Genomic DNA, 25,175 nt, shown 5'->3' with positions numbered 1-25,175 from the left:
TCAGTGCTGTAAGCCAGGAACGACCGTCCATTTTGCAGTCTGGATGGTTGCAGATGTTATAACAAGGGGCAACGGTCAGGCTCGGGGCCCGGGAGTTTTCGGTCGGGCACTGGGGATATCTCCTTTCCCGGGAGGAGGGCAGCCCTGGGACGGGTCCCCAGAGATGGGGGATCTCCATCCTTGAGGTTTCCAAGCCTGGTTATAAATAGCTGACGTCCCTGGCGATTAACAGCGAAAGGCTGAAGTCCTTCCTGTTAAACCACAGGGTAAAGGGTCCTGGAAGTGGCTTCGAAAAACTCCGTTGGATGGTGTTTTTGCTGAACTGACCTTCCCTCTCCTTTTCTCTTCTGTTGGCACTGACCGGCTAAGGACTGACGCGTGGCCCAGCATACGGACTTTTCCATATGCTTCCCTTTTTATTGGACAAGGCAGGCTTTAGGTCAGGGTAACACATGGGCAGAGAAACTGCTTGTGGCCAGTGCTGCTGGGGCTCAGGACCATGCGACAGTGGCAAAGATGCCCTTTGGAAATGCATCTGTGCAGACAGCAGGACTGATCAGATAGGGCAGGTAGGAGGGCAATACAGGAAATGACCAGGTCACCTGAGGTTGAAAAATCAAACATCCCTGAAAAAAAAAAAAAACAGGATTCAAAAGCATGTAGTGTAATTGAACTCTGTTCTTTAAATATCCCCTCCTTTTTGGTCTTAACTACTTGAATTAACAATTTCTTTTTCTGATGGCCTACAAGTTGGATATTGCCTTTGAGAGATGTGTCCAAAGCACACAGCGGGAGCTCCATGGTGTCAGTCTTTGTGATGAAGAAAACCTCCAGCAGCTTTGTTTGGGATTGCAGAGTCGGACCTTATCAGATACGTGGTCTGATCAAGACATGTCCTTTGGAGATTTCTCACCATAGTTGCTATTTCTAAGGCTAGCTGAGTGCTGCAGACATCTGCTGGCCTTGCTGTGCAAGCCAGAGGCCGGCCACGCTGTGATTTCCGACTGATGCACAGAGGGCTGTAGGTGGGACAAAGCAAAATCAAGCTTTTACAGTGCCTGTCCCACACACCAAACCCAGCTGCAGTGCTGCAGCAGCCCCAGCCGCAGGAGGAGAAATGCAAGGCTTGGCTGGCACACAGTCTGCATGGTGGTATCGCCTCCCATGGCAGCCTTGCCTCCCAGTCTCAGACCATGTCCCCTTTTTAGTTTTAAATATGGTTTAAAAGACTAGTTTTATGAGAGATAATGAGGTGACAGAGATGAGATAGGAGACTATCAAAACGCAGATAGTGGTTGGAAGTGGAGAAGGGGCAGCCAGGATGACGGATGAGGCTCCCAGTTCATGTTTCAGCTGGATTTGGCACTTGGCTCCTTGTGAGAGCCAGCTGGGGGTACAGCTCAGTAAGCAATGCTCTCAGTGTGTCACCTCTGCGCTTTCAGGAATTCTGCAACTTTTTAAAATTAAAGAGATTTGGAAACCTGGAGGAATGATAAAGCTTTGGGAGAAGCTGAAAAGTGTAACAGTATTTCTCAGTGAGGCTGTCGGCAGCCCCACTGCAGAAAGAGGATAGATGTCAGCTGGAAGCCTAATCAGGATGGGAAGGGTGTAAGCAGTAACTCAGACACCTGCTGGTTCATCTCCAGAGGCTGCTGCTGAGTGAAAACTCAACCCCAGAAGGGAACTTGGCATGGAAGGTCATGCAAGCTGTAGGAAGATCGTATGAAAAATTCACACTTTAGGAGATGAGCTCTTTTTTTGACAAGTTTCATCCCAAGGAGTCCTGTCATCAGGCAAAAGGATTTTGGTGATGGCCACCTGGCCTGGTAGAAATGGCAAGGGACTGGGTTGTGCAAAGCATGAAGTCCAGCACTGGGGACCACTAATGCTCTTGTGAAATGAAGACTTGTCAGCAGAGGTCATAGGAGCAACGTCTGGGTCTATTGGTTGATCGAGGGGAAAACTGTGGATGCTGGAGGATAACTAAGACCTGACAGTACGTGGCAGGTGTAAGACAGCTAAATGCAGTTCTAGGAGGTGCTGTGGAGGCTGTTTTTAGTAGATAGGAAGACACTAGGACTGTGTACAAGGCACTGGTGAGATCTCCCTGGGAATACTGTGTCCAGTGATGGTTAACAGTGCTTAAGAAAGGTATATTCTAAATTGGAACAGGGGTGGAAAAGGCTATGAAACGCTTAAGAAAATGCAGTATTGCTCTTACCAAGGGAGGGTAGAAGACCATGGCTGGCATAACCGGTGCAGTTGAGATGGTCAGTGGTGACTGCTTGTAAACACATCTGTGGGGAGCATATGAAGGAGAGAACTACGTAAGTGTAGAGAAAATTACCGCACAACATCCATTTGTTGTGAATTGGTCAGGAATACATTTAGACTAGAAATTAGGAGAAGGTTTCTCCTCATTTGAGGAATGATGCTCTGGAGTTGTTATCCAGGAGGGGTCCTTGGGGCAAAGTCCCTCCATTGCTTCAGGATGGGTCTTCGTAGGCTCTGGGAAGCAGCCGCGTGGTGGAAGAGGAGTCTCCTGCTCGTGTCTCATGCCTCCTGCTGCCTTCCAGTGTCACTTGGTAGCAGGAGAGTTTGACCTTACTGCAGGTCAAAGATTAGTCAGAGGAAGCTGGGAAGGTTGGGGAGCCCTGGGATGTGAGGAACAGCCGCTCTGCGGACTCCCCTGAGGCTGGTGCCTATTGCACGGCTGCTTGGGGTGACCTCCAGGGGCTCAGCTGCCCCCTCCCAGGCTGATGGGCCTTAAGAGCAGCACAGGTTAGAGGTCTTGCAGCCAGGTCTCCTCTGCCCGTGACAGATACCAGAGGTGTTTGCGTGAGGCACTTTAGCTGAGAACAACAGTGACCAGTGTCACGTCTTGCAGGTTCTCAACCAAACTTGTACTGCAGCCATTTAAACTACAGTGGAGGAAACTTTGGAAACAAAACAAAACAACAAAATACCCACATTTTTTTTTAGCTTTTGGAAACTACAGTTCTAGCTATTCCTTTTCTCCACGCAAAGGTACACAGCTCTTGCATTTTGCTAATTTCTTGGCATTAATGGCATCCTGGGGCTTTGAGCTCCACAGTCCAGTTACGTGTTTGGTGAGCAAGCGATTTCCTGTGGTCAGTTTGGCATGTGCAACGTCCATGGTTCACAGAGCGACTCTTTGTTTTGGCGTGAGGAGGCAGGCTGGAGAAAGCTCTCCCGACTCTCTTCCCTCTGCCGGTCCTTCCTTTCTGTACTTTCTGTATTTCCTGTCTCCTTTGCCCTGTTTTAGTAACAGTCCCGGTTTTGATACATTCAGATGGATGCGTTTCCTAATAGTACCTTAGAGAAAGGTTCTTCTGGAGATGTTGCAATCAGATACTCAGCTGCATTTTGCTTAAGTTATGCTTAACATGTTGGTTTTCTCACCTGAAATATGAGTGTGCCAGATAGCTCTTCCATTCTGCTTTTACAATGAAAAAGGCAGCTTTGCCACGTGGATGCAGCACAACCTGACGGCTGCAAGAAGCAGGCCACGTTGCCCGGGGTGCGGTGTCCACAGTGGGGGAAGGCGGAGGGGGACCTGCGGCAAGACCCTGTGCCGGTGTCTTGGTTTCGCCTCCTGGGCACGAGCGGTGCCAGGATTTGTTTCAGGTCTCCGATAAGGCTGGATAAAATCAGGCTAAGCGGCGATCGCTGCTCAGACCCCCAAGAAACGCTGCTCTCCGTCAGCTCACGTCAGCTGGGGTTAATCCCCTTTGGTCTACGATCGATGCCTTGCTGATGTCGAGGCAACGCTCATTTTAATTAACGTGTTCTGCGGGGCCAACTCTAGCGCCTTAGAGATGTCTAAGCGTATCGTGTCAACTGAGTTACCTTTATAAAGTGGGTATATACCTTCATAAAGAGCCCTGGTGGCTCGTGGGGAGTCAGACCCGGACTGGCCATCTGCCCACCTTCAGATAGCCAGGAGTCCGGGGGCTCTGCTCCTCCAGCCGAGGCGGCCAGGTGCCTCAGGATCCATCGCCCACCCGCTTCTGGCAATTCCTTCCAACTCCTGACTCCAAAAGCCACTGCAGACCATTTTAAATGGAGATGCCCGAGCTGCTTTCTGACGTCCACCTTCTTCGAGGTGTGAAGATAGCCGTCACGATCGCAACGCCTGGCTCTGCCGTGGCGCTGAGCGTTTTGGGATGGCGCCTGCAGGCAGAAGGTGTCATTTGGGTTAGACTGACTGTTCCAGCTGGAAAACTCGAGCGAGTTTTTGGGCATGCCCAAAACCCCACGACTGAGTCTGGAGCAGGCGCAGGGGCTGCGCTCGCCGTGGGGCAAGGGGACCCCATGCCCGTACGCTGCGGCCCAGGCTTATTTTGAAAGCTCCGGACATTGGGAATCATCGCTCGGCAGTCTGCTCCCCTGGATGACTGCTTGCTGCCTCTGTGCAAAAATAAAAATCAAGATTTTTCTAAGGTGTCTGGGTATAAAAGGCAGAGACAGAGGGACACAGGGAAGCCCTAAGGCCAGGTAAATGAAGTCCAAGGGAGATAAGCTCCTAGCCGGCTTAAATATTCCTGAAAATCTCAAAAATCTCCGTGGGCACCTAACTGGCACCTGCACGCCCTTAACCGCAGGTGCTGCTGCGAGCCGGTTTCCATATGCAGGTTAAGCAGGATTTCTTTAATGCTGCAAAAGTCCCTTTCCACGCGCTAAAGCGACTTTTGCAACATAATCCATATTTTGTTTTGGGCTTTCCTTAATGATTCATTCCAAACGTTTCACTTGCAGCCGTGCCCGCGTACTCGCTGTTCCTATCCCCGTTTGTCATCCGCCGTTTCCTCCTGCCATTCGCCGGGGGGTTTCAGCCTGGCAACGGGGGAAAGGCAATATTTAAAACCGAAGCAAAGGCAATGCTCGTACCAACAGACTGGCGGGGGGACATTTCTCCGAGACGGCTTGCAACTTAGCAAAGTGCCGTGGCGCTCCACGTTCAATCAGTGCAAATTCTCTAGAAAAGGTGGTTTGATCCACGGGGGCTGACGAGGTTTGTGCGTGCGCCCCATCCCTTTTGCACCAAGTGTTGTGGAGCGCTCAGCATAAAACCCGGCAGTTTTATGGTTTCCTCCGTGATCTGGCTCCCCTTTTTTTTTTTTGGTCTGTGCTCTCATTTTTATATTGTTCTTCTCCGATGCATTTTGTGCTGTGCCTGCGCGCTCTGTTGCTTGCAAAAGCGTAGTTACGGTCAGTTGAGGGGGCCGGTTTCCCTGTGGGAGTTGCAATATAATTTCTGTTTTAGCCAAAAAAAAAAAGGATTTTTTTTTTTAGATAAAGCCCTGCTTCGGAATGGTTTTTGCATTGTAACACTCCTACAGTGATTTTTGTGCTAAAAAGAAGGGGCGGTATGACCTGAACTAATACTCTCGCCTTGAAATGTGCTCAAAATTGTCCTGCCCGTGCCGGTAAGGGGTGAAATCGCTGACACGCGTGGGGCTCACGAGAGCGGCCGGGTCGCCTCGGTCCCAAGCACGCTGTTTCCGCGGCCCCGATACGGCACCGAACCACAACGCGGAGGTGCGGAGCGCTACGTGGACCGCTTTCCAAAGCCTGAAGAGCCCGTTGGCGTACGGAAGGGGAAGCGGGTGCTGAACGAAGGGACATGTTTTGTAAAATCGTTTTGGGTGCCCTGCCCTTGCACTAATCCCACCCTTGCAGCAGCCCCTGCCCTTGCACCAACCCTGCCCTTGCACCATGCCTTTTCCTGCCCCCTGCCCCTGTGCTAATCCTGCCCTTACACCATGCCTGTTCCTACCCCCTATCCTTGCACTAATCCTGCCCTTGCACCAGCCCTGCCCTTGCACCATGCCCGCTCCTGCCCCCTGCCCTTGCACCAGCGCTGCCGCGGCCCCGCCCCGCCCCGGGCGGTCCCCACCGGCGCCCCGCCCCCTGCACCTGCCCGCGCCGCAGCGCCCGCGCGCCGCTCCCCCCCACCCGGCCCCGCCCCGCCCGCGACCGGCCCGCCGCGTGCACCGGCCCGCCGCGCTCGCCCAATCAGCGCCGGCTCCCGCGCCGCGGGCCCCGCCCCGCTCCCGTTGCTGTCCCCAGTGCGCGCGCGCCGGCGCGCGCCGCTCGCGGCACGAGGCCCCGCCCCGCCCCGCCCGGGGCACGCCAATTGGGCGGCCGCGCGGCTCCCGGCCCCGCCCCGCTGCGCCGCGCCCCGCCCCGGGCGCGGGGCTCGCGCCGCTCGCGGCCGCAGCGCGGCCTGCACGTCGGCGGGCGCGCGCGTGCGGCCGCTCGCCCCGGTCGCGCGCAGGCGCGCACGGGGCTGGCGGCGGCGGCGCAGCGGGAGCCGCCGCTCGCTTCGGTTCGGCGGGGCCGGGGCGGCGGATGGCGGAGCGGCGGCGGCGGGGCCCGGGCAGCGGCGCGGCGCCAGGCGAGGTGCGTGCGGCGGAGCGGCGGCGGCGGCGGGCGCGCCCCGCGGGACCTGTCCAGGTCCTGACGCGGCGGCAGGTGCCGGCGGCGGCGGCGGCGGCGCGGGCCCGGCCGCTCCGCACCTGTTGCGCGCGGCGGGCGGGGCGGGGCGGCCGCCGCCGGGGCGCAGTGCGGCGGGGGCGGCCCCGGGGCGGCCGTTGAGGCGGTTGAGGCGAAGCCATTTTGAGGGGGGCGGCGGAGTTGGCGGCGCGGCGGGAAGTTTTGCCCCCCCCCCCCCCCCCCCGTGCCCGCCGTGTGCCCGCCCGCGGCCGCCCTGCGCCTCTCACCGCGGCCCCTCGCGGCTGCTTCGCCGACCCCGGGGCCGCCCCGGCTGCGGGGCTCCGCGCACCCGCCGTGGCCGCGGCCGCGGCGGCAGCCGGCTGCTTCTTTTTATTCCCTTTTATTTTTTTCTCCTCTCTTTTTTTGTGGTTTACCGGCGAGCAGCGGGGCGCGGGCTGCTCCGCAGGAGTCGCTGGGTAGCTGCGCATGGCGTCGAGGTTGGTCTGGGCTGCGACCTGGAAGGTGATTGCGTCCATTGTGGTCGCAGCCGCGGTGCCTCCGCTGCCCTCGCTGCCTGCTCTCGCTGCCTCTGTTTTATTGCCGGCTTAGTTATCTCAGCGCCGCTCATTCTACCCGGAAAAGTTCATTTCTTTTTTTCCCCCCCTATTCTAAAGACGTAACATTGATCCCCTGCTGCTTCTCGGCATTGAAGAAGGCATATGTCCGTGTTTATAAAATAAGACTTTAAAATTGCAGCACTGTCACAAAATGCTGTTTGACCTCAAAGCATCTTTCTTTCCTTGTTGGTTAAAATATACTATAACCCTCTCCTTGGCGTACCATCTGTTGCTTTGGCCCGTGGCAGATTTAGGTTTCCCGATTCCTTGTGCTTTTTGTTGCATTTAAGCTGTATTTAAACAAAACTGCGGTTGCAATCCCTGTTATTGTGCAATAGCCCTTGTTGGTTTAATAATTTTTAACGCACCTCTTCAGAGCTCTGGGAGGGTTCGGTTCGGTTCTGCTGAAGGATGTGTGGGTGGTGTATGGCGGAAAGGTGGTGGCTGGCCCGGTACAGCTGCTCTCTCTGCCTGCATATTCATCCTTTATCTCCTCAAACTCTGGATGAGGGAATGCTTGTGGCACTTGGCTGCACAGAAGATTGCGAAGCAGTTGGGACTCTGGGCTTAGTCTTGTGAAACCACAAAATAGATCTTTGAGTTACATGGCTAACAGCAGCTAGGCTGGTCTTTAAAAACAAGCTCATTTTGCCTGTGCTTTTATTTAGTTCTTAAACTGGTTGTTTTATGCCTGTGTGCACGAGCCTAACCCTTTTCTTTCCTCCAGTAGGTCCTTTCGAGCAGCAACTGGCTTCCATGATGTTTCTACATTGCGCCATACTGGATTCGATCCACTAGCTTTGAGTTTGCTGTCAAATCATGGGGCTCAGTTCAAGTGCTTTTGCAGCTATTTGTACTGCTTCCATTCCTCAGGCTTTTCTCAAGAGTGAATTAAAACTTCCTGTACTTTTTTGTAGCATAAGCAAGAACGTGGTCTCACTTTTTGCCATGCAAAAGCTGTGAGAAGCTTGCCATGCCGTTGGACTCGTATGGACGTGCTGCTTGTTCTGAGAGTTATCTGTCACCGCTGTTAAGGCATTGGGCGAGTGAAGTTGTAGCATCATTTTGAGAGCTTCTACGCTTGAGAGTGGCAGCAAGCCAACCTACAGAGTGCAGAAGATGTTTAGAATAATTAGTGATGGAATACCCTTTTAAAATAATTGTTTGGGTTTATCTAGCACTCGGTTGTAGTGATATCTACCTCTAAAAATAGGCAGACCTCCTGTGTAATGAGTCTCATAGTATAAACAGTCATGCCTTGAATGACTCTTGTTACTTTTAGCATGTCTAAGATGCATGCTTTTGGGGGTTTTGCCAAATCCTCTGTGTCTGTTTAACTTTTTTTTTTCATAGTGAATGATGTGGCCTTGGCCCCTGCCGTGTGTAGTCTTGCGATGACCAAAGGAAAAGCTTAGCCACCCTCACTGTTTGGGGGTAGCAAAATAGGACAGCGATTTTCCCACCAGTTCTCTGGCAGCCCAGAGACTGAGTAGTCCCACCTTCTCCAGGAATTTAGTATTCAGTGCACTACAGTGTTCACAGAAGTGTGGCTGATAGTTAGCTTACAAAGGTGACTGTACAGCATTTTTGCTCTGAGATGCCGTCCTCAGTTAGGTAAGTGCAGAGATCCTTAGACTAACATTGATCGGTGCTGGCAAGCCCACGGCTCGTGCATGGGGAGGACGCAGCAGCTCGGGCGTAATCGTGGTTGCGCTACTTGGGCCGCTGTGCTGCACAGAGCCAGCTTGCGTGCCGTGCCCTTTGTCACCAAGCTCGGCTTTGCGAAGCGGACCTCCCCTGACCGCTGCCCCGAGCTTGCTGGGGCACGGCTGCGCGTACGCACGATTCTTGCTTTCAGCAATTAGCAAAAAGAATTGTGCAGGGGAGTTTCTCACGTTCTGCCGTACGGTTTATCAGAGCGTGACAGATTAGTTGTGTCCCTAACCCGTTGTACACATGTGCTTTGTTAGCTGCTTTTCAGCAGCCAGCGTGCTGGCTGGGGTTTCTCTGGTATGGCTTCTGTGCCAAAAGCCCGGGCTCTTCATCTCAAAGGACGGCAGCTCGGGCTTTTGTGATTCCCTGCATCTGATTCATTCTCCAGCGGGTGGCTCAAATGGTCACTGCTGCATTCGATCATGTCCTGTTATTACCGAAAGATGGGCTGCTTTTTCAGCAGGAGGAGAATTTGATTTATGAAGACTTGTTTTCTGAGAAGGTTCTTTTAAGGACATTATGTTAGTGCTTGCAGAAGGATGTGCCTCATAGCTTTGCTCATGATGTGCTTATGGACCTCAGGTCATCATTTTTATACTTGCTCCTAGCTTATTCAGGATTATTTGTTCTAATGGAAGTTTAGAGCCCCTACATGTCCTGTATTTGGTTTGTGAACAGCAATGCGGTGTTACGCTAGAAGCCTTTAAGGGCAGGCCTCTCTCTCGCTAAGAGCTAGGCACATAAGTCTTCTAGACTGCGTTTACCTTGTTGCTTTATTATAAGAGCATGGGGACTTTTCTTCTCTTTTAAAAGTCCACTGTGTTTTGGCTTAAGTAGGTAAAACCTGAATGGCTGAGCTTATTAGCTTAGACTCAGTGTCATCATGATGTGATTGCAGATCTGGGACTGGAACCGGTTTGGGCTCTGCTGGTTTAGAGCAAAGTCGTCTCTGCGCTCAGTATACCCTGCCCGGGGGCCTTAGGTGGTTTGTAGTAACCTGTTCAGAGACCCTGCGTGGGAATGAAGGAGCCCAGTTAAATAAGATGACGGCAGACACTCATGTTGGGAGCTGTGAGATGGGCCAGAAACATCACTTTCCTTCAAAAAACTTTGGCCCCGATGTTTTGGGGATCTGATCTGTGACTTCAGAAAGGTTTGGGGATGGCAGTGGTGGGCATGACCCCCGCGAGAAGCTCTTCATCGGCTGTGTGTGTTGAATCAGTAGATTAGTGCCTTGTATGTCCCATGAAAATTTTGGGCTGTCTCCAGATACTGAGTGTTGCTTTTTAGGTTATGTCTATGTACAGTTGATGCCTCCTGCATTTTAAGTCAGTTCAGTGAGTGCAGGACCCTAAAAAGTTGGGTGAAAATTTTCATTTGGACGTCTAAGAAAGTGGTCTGATAATCGAAGATGCATAGTACTTGCTGTTTCTGCAGCTTCTGAAACCAGTAAGTGCTTGGCACCTTTAAATCTCAGGCCACCCAGCTGCCATAGTATGGATTTCAGTTTAAGCTTAAGTACCAAAGATTAAAACTGTGGTTTTGGACTTATTTAACAGTAGAGGCTGTTATTTATGTACCTTGGTTTTGAATGAAATAACCATATAATATAAATATTGTGTGATAAAAAGATGCTTGACAAATTGATTATGTGAGCAAATCATATTATTTTTTTAAGGCAAGTTTTTCCTGTCTGCATCTGGTGTGGCTGCTTCTTGCTCTTTCCTACTGTTTAACGACTGAGTAAATTTTTTCCATCTTTTTAGTAAGTAGTGTTTGTATCTTATGCATTTAATGAAATGTAGTGAATGCCAGTATTTGGATAATAAGCCTCCTGGAGGTATTAAAAATATTTATTTTTGCAACTAATTTTAATCCCTGAAGAGAATGTCCACATGCTTTGGAAGCTTGTAGGAGTCTACTATGAGTATTGGGGTTTGCAGCTTGGCCAAAGCAGTAGAACATCTGTACGTTAAAAAAAGAAAAAAAGAAAAAAAAAACACTGGGGGGATCCCAAGTTGTCATTGTTTCAAGTAACTTCTATTGTGCAGCTTTTGGAGGCAAGATAGTTTCAGAGTGATGTTCGAGACTGAAGTCCCCTCAAGAATATTTGGTTGCGAAGGGAATTTGGATGTTTTTACATTGCCTGTCTTTGGGTCAGCTGCGATGTTTGTCGGTTCGCAGGTAAGGGGAATTCAGGCTGTCTACGGAAGATGAAAGAGTTACCTTGGGCCTTCTTTGAAATGCAGCGTGAGGCCGTGCGGGAGCACGGTGAAATATGGGCCCTTGAAGCTCGAGGATGAGTCAGGTGGGGCTGCTGAGTGCTCTGACTCAGTGCTGTCCCTTTTGATGCATGTCCAGCCCCGTGCCAGTAAACTTAAGAGAATAACCTGCTTGCAGAAACATCCTCTAGGAGTATCTGCTCGTTGGAGGGATCTGCAAATGTTGGGCTGCTTTGGATAATTACGTGTTTGTTGGTTGAAGCTGGTAATTACTGAGATTTCTTATATGTGACACAGAACATCTGTGAAAAGTGGTAGGAAGCTCAGAAGTGACCAGATACTGAGGCCTGAAGTTTTTCCCTTTGTGCTTGATGACATGGTGTCATGATCTTGTATCCCTTCGTTATTATGATTTTTTTTTTTCCATTTATGTGCTTGAACAAGAACGGTGATATGTTTTAATTACTTTCATTAATACACGCATTAAATGAGGGAGAAGCTTCTTCCTTGATGCCATAGGGTTAGGTCTCTTCCTGCTTCTGTCTCTTATACTGAGGATGTGGTTCATGCTTTTAAAGCAGGATTGCCCCGTCGCCGCTCTTCTCAGGAACCGCCAGCACCTCGTAGGCCTTTTAGCTGGGTTTCCTGAGCATGATGCTTATGCAATCGTACTGTCCGCGGCCCCGAATGAAATTGGTCAACAGATCGAAAAGTCCATGAAATTTCCTAGCAGGTCGAGATGGCAAAGCTAAGTGCCTGGAAGTTGCGTGAGGACAAGCATCCGAATGGAGGAAATTCTCAGATGAGTGCTCCAACTGAAGGAAAAGCTGTCAACCGAGTGCAGATATATTATTAGAAATCAGAGGAGCTTTACGGTAGAAAGACAAACAGGAAAGCAAGTTTCATAAGTTCCATTTGAAGCCGAGTTTCCTTATTTTCCTTCGTGAATGTGGCGAGGAGTGATCCGACTAGAAATCTTGCAGTGTCATAGGCGATGCTTAAGGAAACAAAAGCTGCCTTTAGGTCCTGTTCTTTTTCTTTTACTGCCCATCCTGCCCTTTGGGCAGAAGCGGGAGGGAATAGGAGTGAACCTGTATGCAGCTGTGAGATGAATGAAGATCTGAAGTTTCGCTTTAAAGACTTTTACAGTTATCAAAGAAAATGTCCTGCATAGGTGCTTCATAACCGCTTGGATCAGGATTTTTGTGCTGAGTACTTTTGGCAAAGGCGCAAAAGGAAAGTCTGTTCTGGGGATTGAAGAGTATAGGGGTTTTTTGTTTTTTTTTTTTCCTGTTTCCGCCAGGATAGCTTTAAGATATTTATACTGATGTTCTTTCCACTTTGGCTTCTGAGGCTTTTCCTTTTTGAGGTGTACTGAAATAGGAAGATCAGCTTTTCCCCTTTTTTTTTTCCCCCCACCCCCTGGTCAGAGATTCCACCTGATATTTTGAAACACCTTGCAGGTAAGATGCTGAATATCCTCAACATCCTCATTCAGAGAAAGGGTGGGAAGAATATGCTGGATTTTGAATTCAAAGGGATGTATAAAACTTTCCTCGTTCGGTGGCGAGTTTGAATTTGGAGGTGCATGTCAGGGTGTACTGTCTAACCGATTACCTTGCTGCCTGTTGTTTTTTGTTATTATAACACTTTAAGTTGCGTAGACAATTTTCTGAAAGGCTTTTGGTTATGTTAGGCTTTGGGACTTACACCGATGCCAATTTAGCGTCACCCCAAATGCTACATATACTAGCGCTCTTCATTTCCCAGTGGTGCTCTCCACTTCTTTCTGCTATTAACTTTGTCGCATCAACTCTGGGAAAAGACAAACTGTTTAAAATTTGATCAAAAAGAAAACAAGCAAGTACGGAAAACAGCTCTTTCTTTCATTTGTCAGTTGTAGCATACGAAAATGAGATTTTTACGTAGGAGTTATAAGATAAGCTCAATTAGCAGTATTTTTTCCCGTTTAAGCTGTTTAAGTTTCAAGATTTGCAGAGGTAATTAGTATCTGTCTCTTGTATTCTGAAGGACTTCCACTGAAAGCGTTCAGAGTGTCTAAAATGAGGTGGGTTTTATTTAGATTCATTTTTTCGGCTCCTCATCTTTATTAGCAAATTCGTCTTTAAGTTCGAACTTTTACTGCCTTTTCGCTAGCTTAATTATACCATAATATTTGGGCTCAGTCTGCTGGGAAAGTGTTAGAGGGGGAAAAAAAAAATCTTTGAATTCCTTTTTTTAGATGCAAGTCTTATAAAACTTTGTTTGCAAAGTCTGTTTTGAATCAAAATGAGTTGTTCTTTTTCACCTCAAGTACGGAGCACAGGTACTGTGTACTTAATCATAACAAAAAAACCCCACCCTTTAGATGAATCCCAGTAAGAGCATAGTAAGATCTTTAATTCAAAGGCATGATCAGCCCTATCTTATTAGGAAATTGAGCGTGCAGGTTAGCTGGAACATAAAACGTTGAATCCACCTATGGGTACTGAATGCACCGAAATACTGTCTGTAAATCAGGAAGTGTCCCCACTAGAAATTACTGGGGGCTGGGAGAATATTTAATGAAAATACCTCTGCGGACCTGCCCTGTTCTTGCAGCAGCTGCCGAGGGAAGAGTAGAGCCCTCAAGATAACGGGCAAGAGGGACCCAGGGTCTGGCCCGCTGCGGATGTTGTTATGAGGATAGAAAGGGGAAAAAATGTGTACCGCTGCGGGAACTGATCAGAAACAGACTAAGATAACACATTTCTACACTGCTTTTGTCCTTAGACATGCCAGATTTTTCGAATCTAAAGATAGAGGAACGGTACTGGGATATTTAAGTATCTGAAAAATGAGAAGAACGAATATAAGCGGTTGGGCATTGAACTATGCTTCGTTTGTGCGAAGCTTCTACTAAAGCTAGCTGAATGGGGGAACCTCGTTTTTAACACCCCCCCCACCAACCCCAGTTTCCAAGCTTACCCTTGCCACGCAGAGCGCAGTTCACATTTGGAGACTGCAGAAGGAGGAGTTGCTGTTAACCTGTGTTTTTGTCAGGTATTTACCCATTTTTTTTGATCCTGATAGTTCTTGGTCAGTTTTATTCTGTGAAAAGATCTGCATAATGTGTGTATGTTTTATGTGTTTTCCATCCTTTTGCATGTTGGAGCATAGCAACATGTTTTATGTAAGAAACGTCCTTCACGATAGTTTACTAATCTGTATAAGAAATAGCATTTTTTCACTTAAATTTTCTTAGTTTTTGTAACTGAAACATCATACCTGGTTGAGTGTCCTTTTTGGATGCTCTGACTTCGCGTAGGTTTTCAACCCCATGGACAATTTTTTTGTGCAGACTCCAGAGGCAATAGCCTCTGCTAAAAAGAGGTTACACAAAATCCAGGTGCACAGAATCCAGGTGCTCTGTGGCAGGTGGTGGTTCCCGAGGTCAGTGCCTACCTCCCCTCCCAGATATTCACGTCCTGGAGTTTGGACATTCTGCCTCGCAGGAAAGGTCCTGCCAGAAAGGCAGGGAACCACACCCGGGAGAGGAACTGCAAATCTGCTGTGCGTTATCATCATCTTCCACAACAAACCAAGGAGCTGAGTATGAAACCAGTTAGTCTAAAATTCAGTCCACTTTTTTTCCTCCCTAAGGTTTTTCGGAATAGCGGTGTGGCACTACACTTCCATTTTCTCAGAAGAGTCAGCTTTGATGTCTTCTCTTGAATTTCAGCCTCTTTCTTGGTTGCAAGCATTCTTATGGCCAGTGAAGTCATCATTCAAGTGTTGAGAGCAGATGTGCTTTCCTGGGATTTAATATGTATTATACAGACATTCTTGCAGTAGTATTTTTACAGATGCTTTTTATCTTTTGCCACTTACCGATGTCAAGCAATATTCTTTCACTTGATGTAGTGTGATACTGTGTTTTGATAACAAAGTGGAGCTGGAAATTAATGCGTGAGTAGAACCAGTGATTCTGGCAGGGGGGGTTGGGGTGTGTCTACATTAGTATTTTAATTTGAGTCAGGAATGTGCTTTCTGAAGTGAGTCTCCTGATTGTCTCCACTCACTGTGTTTTAGTTTCCATTGCGGAGCAATCTGGGAGCACGTGCCTGGTTTCCCTTTGAATGAAATTAGACACGAATACGAGCTCTAGGAGCACATCTGCCACCTGTAAGTTGGTGAGCGGAATGTGCCTCAATGACTGATGAGTGTTCAGCCTTTGATTAACCAGAAACTAAATTGGGACCTTTTGCTGCGTGAGCAGCTTTGAAAAACGTGAAATAGAAAAGTACAGCTGACTTGAACAAAAGCATGGTGGTCTAGCTCAAGAGCTAGTGTGTCTGTACTTTTGAAAAATTCAGCTGGCCAAAGTCTCCTGGACTAAAGAGCCACCAAGAAACTGGAGAAGATCCTTTCCTAGTTCTGTAGCATCCCTTAGGCGCAGGGACCATCAGCAACGCAAACACAGTAGTCTCCTCTATCATTTTGTGAAGGCTACTAAGTCCTTCTGATGATCATAGTGAAAAGTCAAAATCTGTCTGTATGAAATCTGCTTTCAATGTGTTTGAATCTCTTTGAGGGGAAACTTGGATATTATGTTAAACCTAGTTCTGCTGTTTACCGTTACGATAAATAGTTGGAAATACCATCCTTCCTTCTGAAGCATATTGCCATGTTTGCACAAAAGGAGCATTAGCTGAAAGCTTTTGGATGGTTTATCCCTACTGACGCTTTTATAGCAAAGTTGATTTCCACAGACTTCAGTACTGATGCATGCGGATAGTGAGGTATAAGGAGTATTACTATAGCTGTACCTGTTTGTCTCTTCTCTTATCCGCCGAAGGCTATTTTTAGTAGTTGCTTTTTTAAATTAAGTGATGGAAGTGAGTGAATAATCAGTATTTCATTCACTGTCCTTACATACGCTTAAAAATAGTATTAACATAATCTTCTTATATGCTTTTCCTTCTGCTGCTCCTGAGTTCATAAAAGGAATTGAGTTCACTATTAATAAGATCTGTGAATGAACTTGCCTTGAAGTAAAAGAGGTTTTTTGGATTTGGTTATATTTATTACCAAAACGATCATCTGTTTATATTTTTGAAAGATAGCATCATTCTTCATGCATGTAACTTTTTTCTACTGTTATCCCTGTTTGTTTTGAAATTGCCTATTTTATCCTGTCAAGAAGAATTATTGTGTAATTTTTGTGTTTAGATGCAGTCTTTGAAATATTTTTTTAAATTTTTCTTGGAAAGTAAAATGAACGTCTCGTAGCAAACTTCATATTTTCCATTTTGAGAGGGTTGATCAACTTGAAAAGATGAAGATGATGAGTGACTTATGCCAGTCTCCTAAGCCAGGAGATTAGCCTGGATCCGCTGTTGTCTGAAGCGCTCTTGAGAGTAAAGGGAAGGTTACTTTGCACCTTTCTGAGTGCTGCTTGAGATGGACTGTGAGAGCTTCTCTAGAGCTAGACTCTACCGCAGTTACTGTCCAAAGGGGCATTAACGGCACTGGATCCCGTACGCTAAATGCTGGAGAACATCAGGGCAATCAAGGCAGCGGCAAGGCTGTCTTTTGTGTCGCTGGTGATCTCCATGCCGTGCCTTGCCTGGGACGGGTGGAGGATGTTGGTGGGTGCTGTAAGGAGGTCCCAACGTACAGTCTTGACAGTTTCTCTGCGAGTGGGAGGTTGAAGGTGCTGTACCGGTTGGAAAAAGCTTCTTAATCGGCGTTTGCTTCTGAGGATTGATGAACTATCATATTTCTCAGGCAGCCGAGCAGATATACTTTAGAGAAATGGTGTCATTTTATTTCACTGGGAGGGAAAGATATCTGTTTCCGTCTGTAATTCCATCGGTTTTCAGGGTTGCTTGAAATTTCTGATGTGATGTGGGCCAAAGTGAAATGGCGTTGGTAAGGGAGTCCGCTAGGATAGGGAGTAAAGTATGCTGACAGCTTCTCCCTTAGTCAGTAGTTGAATCTGTTTTGGGAATAGATTTTTAATGCAGTGCTCTTGATTCTGGAGTAGAGTACAGACGTAACTTCTTGCAATAGCTGTCTGAACTAATACTAAATGCAGTGTTAATTGTAGGGTATGGTACCCACTAACTGTGTGCCACAGCCAGGGGGACGCTTGGCGGCTAGCTGTTCAGCCGCGGTTGTTGTCCAGCCGGGAAGCAAACCGGAAAGCGAGCAAAAACGTCGCGGCACCTGGCGCAGCAGCCGCAGCGGGCCGGGAGGGGAGTGGGCTGGGGGGCGGCGGGGCCGGGAGCTCTCCATGGTAGCGGGGTCCCGGCCGAAACGCGAGGCGCCCGCGCCGAAACCGCCCGCCGCTTCGAGCCCGAAAACCGCGCAGCGGCCTCGGCGAGCCTCCTGAATTATTCAGGCCGACTTACGCTCGTCAGCTGATGGCTGCGGGACACCGCGGGCTCCTGTAACCAGGATCGTGTGAGCAGATGATCTTTGAGCAGCGAGCCCTCTGAGGGGGTAACGTTTTGTATTAGGCTAAAGGATTTGGCTCCGAGAAAAGCGATGAGCTTTCAAGATTAGGCTCGGAGGGCTGCTGATTCAGAGGATTGTTAGACTGCCTCTTGGTTTAACGGAAGTCTGGGTAATCGTGCAGAAGTGGCAGAGATTGAAGAAGAAAAGAAAAGGTGTCACATTTTCCTGAATAGCTGCCTACGTAGAGGTTTTAGTCCATTGTTTTGATTTCAGCATACTCCAAGTTGTATGTAGGAATTAAGTCCTTCTGAGGAGAGCAGAATGTGACTTATTTTGGAAGTCAGTTCGAAAATTTTGGAAGATACTCTTCACCCTAGCTTCCTAAAACTACAAAGTTTGTGTGGTCACTATATTAAACTAATATACTCTTCGCTCTGCTGAGAGGCTTCAGTGCACTCCAAATTTAAATTTTGAACTTTAGTCCTTGGTAACATTTCCTGGAGACTGGGTACACGTGCTCGTTAAATAAACAGAGCTAGTGTTTATATAACCCCATAAATTTTTCTCAATTCCCTCTTCACAGAATGGTTGAGATTGGAAGGGACCTTTGGAGATCATCTAGTCCGACCCCGCTGCACAAGCAGGGTCGCCGAGAGCAGGCTGCCCCCAACCCTGTTCATAAGGCTTTTGAATATCGCCAAGGATGGAGACTCCACAGCCTCTGTGGGCAACCTGTTCCAGTGCTCACCCTCAAAGATGAGAAGTTTCTCCTCATATTCAGACAGAACTCCCTGTGTTTCAGTTTGTGCCTGTTGCCTCTCATCCTGTCACTGGGCACTGCTGAAAAGAGTCTGGCCCCATCTTCTTTACACCCTCCCTTTAGATATTTATACCTGTTGATAAGATCCCCCCTCGGTCTTCTCTAAGCTAAACAGTTGCAGCTCTCTCAGCCTTTCCTCAGATGAAAGATGGTCCAGTCCCTTAATCATTCAGTAGCCCTTGTCCAATCCTTGCATTTCAGGTCATGATGGCTAGCTTTCTCATAGTCCACATAATACTCAGTATTATTTGACAATATTCCCAACGCTGCGGTTCCTTTCCCAATGCCTGCTTTTCCTGTAGGATTCAATCCCTTTGAACCCTCAGAAGGTGAGGCCTCAGTCTTAGGTGAACCGTGATGCTTCTGAGGCCTATTTTGCTGGCGCTGTTAAGCAAAGAAGCATGCAGCTTCTCTCAGCAGCAGTGTCCTTGCTGACTCTTTAAGCATAAGCCTATTTCAGCTCCAGAATTGTCTGTTTTTCAATCTGTGTTTTTCTCAATAACTCATTCAAGAAATTTACTTGAAAAGAAAGTGGACTTTTTAGTTGTTAAGCAAGCATCTATGACAGCTGTGAGGACTTTTTCCAAATAGCTCCTCTTGAATGTCTGACATGAAGGTGGAATAGGCTAGAAATAACAACACTTGATTCGTGCAATAAAAGTCCCATTGCATTTGAGGAATATGGTTATTCACTGTTCTTCTCCTGCCAGAGTGTTATCTGATCTATAGGACAGCTTGGATGAAACAGGCAGATTTGTATCTTAAAGACAAAAGCTGATATTTTGAATGTCATAGCTTTTATTGTATGCTGGTAGAAAGTAGACAACCAGATTGTTCTCCTGGTAGCCTTTGGGATAATATATTCTTCAGTATTAGCTAAAGTTTTGGCTTCAATTTTCTTCCTTGCTCCTTTATTTGCATGCCTTCCTCAGCTCCTTCTAATGGTTTCTTGCCTAGGCTTGCTGTGTTGCTGTAGTCCAAATGAGATGTATAGAACAACCGTACTAACTGGGAGAAGATAGTGTTTTTGCCTAGGAAAAGGTGGGAAGTACTAGCATTGCTTAGCTGCGGACTTGCTGTGATCAGGAGACCCCGAAGAACAACTAGACAATGAACTATCCTGAAAAAATGTGAGTGAATTACTGAAAATGGGGTACAGCATTGTCACTGTAAATGATTCACTCTTCTTGCTGCTGAACCATAATCATCACCTTGTATAAATTTTAACTATACCCATAACCAGCTTTTTGCCTGGGGAGTGTTGGGTCAAGTCGATGACAGTGGTTCTGAGACTCACATAGGTCACTCTGACATGGGGGTACATTGGTTGTTCCGAAAAACATGTAAAACGACACGTCCCTCACAGTTTTCTGAAAACAGTAGCATTCCCCAGAAGCGGAGAAGTCCAGGAAAATGAGTATGAATATATATTTTTACATCCAGTGCTGCTCAAAAAGCACATGAACTCCTGGTGCCTTAGCAGTTTGTCAGACTTCTGCTTCAGGTGTATGTTTTTCTGTTAGCGTTGGTGGTGAGCACTTCTTTCCTATATGTGCAGCGGGATAATTTTGAATAAATGACTTGTGGATCAGCTGTTGGTGTTCTTATTGGAGGTTTACACCTCTCGGATTTAAAATCCTGGCTTCTTGTTTAGTGAATGTTGACATCTAGGTTTAGGTTATCCTTCAGAGAGCAGTTACCTTCCCCAGTTTCTGAACAAATTGCTTCCTTTCTGCTTCAATTAAAATGTATGCAATATATGCCTGTATCTATAAATGTATGCATGCATAGAATTTTTTACATTCATTTCCTTGAGCCGAATAAAAATTTCAATCTAAAAATAACTTATATACAGTAAAATGTCACTAAAAAGGTGCATAATTTAAAGCCTACTCAATAACGCAGTTTCTTCACGTATAAACTGCTGTACTCTGTTTCGGTAGCTGAGCTTGACTTAAACAGTCTTAGCTGCATTAACCCGATATCAAAGTCTTTCGCGTCGTAGTTTTGTCGTAGTGAACCCAAAGCAAATGTTATGCTGGCGTTTTTGTTCGTAGGCTTATTTGCTCACTGGCGTCGGTGTGCAATCCGGACGCACAGGGAATTTTCACCTTGTTCCGGTGGGCGCTGTAGTGGCGTCTGTATAGAAAGCAGCGCTGGTGCTGCAGTAAATCCGCTGCCACGCTTTAATTCTGGGGGCCATAAGCTGGGGTGATCTTCAGACTCCTTTTGCGCGTGTGAGGGGGCACGGCAGAGCTGGAGGAGGGATGCTGTCGCGGTACAGACACGCACGTGGGAAGGAGGATGGCAGAAATGCCTCGTACCGTCGCAGACGCCCGCAGCAGCGTGACTGTGCTGTGGTTTTGGCCTGACTAGACCCGGTGTGGAAACAAGCGGGGCGAAGGAGGAGACGTGGCGCTCTGGTTTTTGGGAGCGTCGCTGCGAGGTGCCCCTCTGTGCCCTGGATAACGGCTGGTTTCTCCGACCTTCTCCCCCCTTCCGTGCTTGGCAGCACACCAGACCTGCGAGTGGCGTTCCTGCAGGCTGGCTGGGAAACCAAACCTGCCCAGCGGTTTGGTGCACCCAGCTTCAGGAGCTGTACAGCTGCCGCCCTCCAGCGGGCATGCTGGGCTTTCCGCGCCCTTTAGGGGCCCTACGTTGCAAATTTTTGAGCGGCTGCAGAGAAAGAAGTGCTTTTGTTTGCCTGCTCCCTGCCTAATTAGCTTTGAAGCTTCTGCAGTACGTAGCAATCCTGCCGCAAAAATATTTGTTATTTCTTGCCTTCATACAAAAGGCCTCATCTGGTTGTGTACAGCTTGTCTTCTAGGACAGATGATTGTTTTCTCTTGGTTCCCTCCGCCTGTCTTTGGCACGGTCACACTCTCTTTCGTGCTGTTAGACTGATGGCCAAGCTCTTGTCTTCTCTTGGACTCCTATGCCACGTATCCTCCTGTATCCCTTCCCCGCTCGCATTTGGTTTCAAAGTGATATCGATTTGCCCAAGCTGGCAATGATGTGCAGGAGCCTGTGTGAGATCTTGCTGTGCCTTGGGCAGTGAGTTACCCATAGAAATAACTCTCTCGGTACATCCTAGGATTGTCATTTCCTTTTCAGTATTGTGCGAGTATGATGGCCCGTACGCTGGCTAACGTGGCTAATTAGTGTGCTAATGCTTTCCTTTTAATCTGTTTCAATCCTGAGCCAGGTTTATGGCAAAGGTCTGGACATGTATGCTCCAGTGTAATCATAGAAAGCGTCGTTTTGGAAAGGATCTCTGGAGAGCTCCACTTCAACCTCCTGCTCAAAGCAGGGATAACTTCAAAGTTGGATCCAGCTGCTCAGGGCCTTTTCCCTTTGAGCTTGGAAAATCTCCAGTCTGAGAAATCATATTAGTAAATTTTCTCCAGACAAAAAAAAATACTTTTGGCGCGACTCAGTGTCCTCTCTCTTTTAAGCCTGACGGTCTAGAAATCTCCGTTGTCTCTGGCAGAACTAATAATTTATTATGGTGTTCTGTCAAATCCATCCTGATTTATTTTTATTGATATAAAAGTGTTAACAACTCCAACTCTGTCACCTCCCACTTGATTGATGATAGTAACTATTACGAAAGATGTGCAGTTTCTTGAGAGATGGACACTATCGAAAGCCTTTTGAAAATCTAGATTGGGTCAGTGTGCCTGCTTCTAACCAGTGCTTTCCTGATCCAGTCAGAGGTTTCTGATAAACTAGTAATGCACAGTTTTTTGGGTTTTTTTTCCTTTGAGCAGATCATGGTAATTTGTTTTACAAAACTATGATAATGCAGGTCATCTTTATGTATTTTTTTATTCAGCCAGTTTGCAGGTAAACATGGGTTCAACAAGATATGAAATATAGCCTGAACCTACTTAGGCAGTTGACAGACTGGACAGCTTAGTCCTTTCTCTATAAATTGTCATCTTGAACTTCTCTAGACCTCAAGCATTGCAAGTGCATCTTTGGAAGTGGTGAACCTCAATCCTGGCAAGTAATTGCATTTCTCCGAAATCTCCTGGTCTTCCTTTATTGTTCAGTGTGCTCCTCAGTGGGGTCACGGTGGTACGTGGTTCCTTCTGCTGTTGCTCAGTGAGGATTTCTTTTTGGCCAGTCATACTCAACGGTTGGGTTCAACCAGAATATGAAACCACAGTTGTTACCGCTGTTTGTGCAAGATGGAAATTAAATCTATTACTGACGAGAGGCCGGTGAAACAGTCTCCCACACTACTGCAAAATAGTTTTCATTTCTCTTCCAGTTTTTCTTAGTTACTAAGAATAGCAACTTACAGCTCAGCATACATTTCAGTAGATCTTATTTTAAAGGAATTAATTTCTAGTCAAAGCGCTTCTTACTTCCCAGAATTTTGAAACAGTCAGAATCTTTGCATCTTCCACCATAAATATGTGTCTAGCTATAACCACAGTTATAACCCCAAAGTTCCTATGAGGTTATAACAGACTGACACTTGAGAGAAGCAAATCACCCAGCTCTTGTGGAGAAATACTTATGTTCGTGTTCTGCCGTTCCATTGTTTTGATGTTGGAATGATTTGAATCCTATATTCAGAGTTTTTGCTGAGCAAATACCTTTTAAACAAAAACCAGTCTACTAGCCATGAATTGTGATTTCAACTTCAGCACACGCTGAGCTCCATGTTCAATATGAACTACTATATGTTAAGCTGCCTTCTGCATTTACTGAATTGACCAGGATATTCGTCGTTCGAAATATAAGTCAGCCTTCATTCCGCTAGGCAAGAGAAAAGCAAAACCTAACACTTAGTTGCAGCCAGATAAAGCTGGGGGCATCAGGCCATGCCAGAAAAAAAGGTACCTGCGGACTCTAGAAAACCACACGGTGCCAGACATTGGTGCTTTTATTAGCAGGAGGCTGCGCTCAGCAGTCCACAGATACAGGGCAAGGTGCATTTTTGGGGTGTAAGTTGGGAGAAGCATTTCATATTATATCCACATGAGTGAAGTAAATTCTTTCAGCTCGCTCCATTCTGAACTTCTGTTTTCTTTTCAGGATTACAGTCCTTTAACCATTTTTTTTTTCAGCCTCTAGGATTTAAAATGTTATTTTTTGGTGGAACTTTTCAAACACACTAAAACTGAGGAAAAAATCTGCTCTGTAGCTGGAACTCCCATGATTGACCAACTGATTAATTCTCCTCCCTTAAATAGGTGCTTTTTCCAGATTTGCCTTGCTAAGAGATTCTTTGGGGCCACTTTGCATAATTTAGTTAATAGATAAAGTAGGCCTAAATACTCCTGCTCTCATTAGTGTTGCAATTCAACTTGTTAAACTTAACCAATTGTTTTGTTTGGCTATCAGGAGCAGTTTTTTATACTCAGCAAGAAATGATGATTTAATATCTGAAAAATGTCAAATTTTATCTGAACTCAAAATGAAAAGACTTCTGAAAATTAGTGTATGAGTTACCTACAGACTGCCATTGAATTAAAAAAAAAAAAAAAGGAGGGGGAGTGGAATTTGCACATTGTACTACTACATCTCCAGTTTCATCCCTTCCAGGGAAGAGGAGAAAAATATGAACTAATAATCAGCAAAAGCAACGGCTCCGTCTCGTAAAGCCAAACTTGGCAAGGATCTGGTTTAGAGGAACAAAGCTTGTGGTCGTGGTGGCTTTTGATAATGCATCAAAATTATCTTCTGTGCTCTCAAGCCTGAATCTTGATACGCTCACAAGCTTCGAACCTGCAGATGAAGCAGTGACTGTTACAGCCATTCAGATATTTAATATAGAGAAACCCAAGGGACTACGCTAGAAAAGAGAGTTTGAGTCATTTTTGTTCTGAAGAGATCCCGTATAGCCAGTTGCAACTGCCAGATTGTGAAGTCCACAAACTTAAACGAGTGAGTAGAAGTTGAGCCTTCCTAAAAGCGAGCTTGAAGTTCTTCAGATTTGCTCCTATATGTAGCAGGGGGAAAAATAGAAGTACAATTTTAGAAGTGAAAGATGGCACTTTCTTATTCTTAGAACCCCAGCAGCTGGTTCTCTCAGAAATATTGCAGTGATCACACACACACACACACACACACACACACACACACACACAAATCCTGAAGGCTGCCAGTGTGAAAATACAGACTGTCAACAAGACTTTACTTAAAAACATTAGCTGTCTCAAGTCTTGCTTGATGAGACTGCCGTAGTGCATGCTCCCCGTATTCTGGGGTGGCCTGAGATTAGCCCTCTGAGGAGAGAAAAACCCAAATCAAAGTCCAAGCCCTGGTTCCTTAGATTCCAGCCTCCGTGGGGCAGCTCATGAGATACCCACTTCTTCTCCTGCTGTTCCATCGCAGCTTGTATAGGGCAGGGAAAGGGTTACCAAGCACCCGCAGGTAGCTCAAAGCCCAGCCCCAATCTGCCTCCTCGAAATTGGGCTGTAAAACAGATGCAGCCGGGCTGGGAGGACAGCGGAGAGTGATGCGAGTCGGAATTGAGGTTAAAGATAAGCTAGCCCTCTAAGGCTGTTAGCCTTTTGCAACTGCTTGCAAAAGGGGCTGAAGCCCCACCATTTTTCCCTGTCCCCCTTCCCTTCGTGCTTAGCCCATCTCCTTTTATTGCAGCCATTTCCCACAATCCCTAGATTCACTCAAAGCACAAAATCGGAATATACATAAACAGGGAAGCAGTGAAAAAACTGCTGACCCGGAAGCATGATTTCTACCTAATCATGCTCTGGTCTTTTTTTTTCCTTCCAAAAATAGCCGTGATTCAGGAAGCATTGTTCCTGCTGCTTCCCTCAACGGGTGAAGTTGTTGACTAGTTGCAGAATAATAGAGAAAAAAATAAAGTTATAATAGATAAGTATATAAATAATATAATAGGTAAGTATGTAAGTATAAAAATAA

At 47.0% G+C, this 25,175-nt stretch overlaps 1 protein-coding gene across 1 annotated transcript in view; it reads left to right on the top strand.

Annotated features, from left to right (window-relative positions):
* The first annotated feature begins 6,355 nt into the window (after positions 1–6,355).
* Positions 6,356–25,175, top strand: part of LOC136992339 (double-stranded RNA-specific editase 1-like) — a 99,694-nt gene continuing 80,874 nt past the window's right edge. The window contains exon 1 of the mRNA XM_067298680.1: positions 6,356–6,426. The gene's annotated coding sequence lies outside the window, so the exon portion shown is untranslated. The remainder of the gene's footprint in view (positions 6,427–25,175) is intronic.

The sequence above is a fragment of the Apteryx mantelli genome, chromosome 6, assembly GCF_036417845.1.
Source record: "Apteryx mantelli isolate bAptMan1 chromosome 6, bAptMan1.hap1, whole genome shotgun sequence".
In the NCBI taxonomy this organism is placed as follows: Eukaryota; Metazoa; Chordata; class Aves; order Apterygiformes; family Apterygidae; genus Apteryx; species Apteryx mantelli.
The sequence above is the reverse complement of the archived record's forward strand: the minus strand, read 5'-3'. Positions and strand labels throughout refer to the sequence as shown.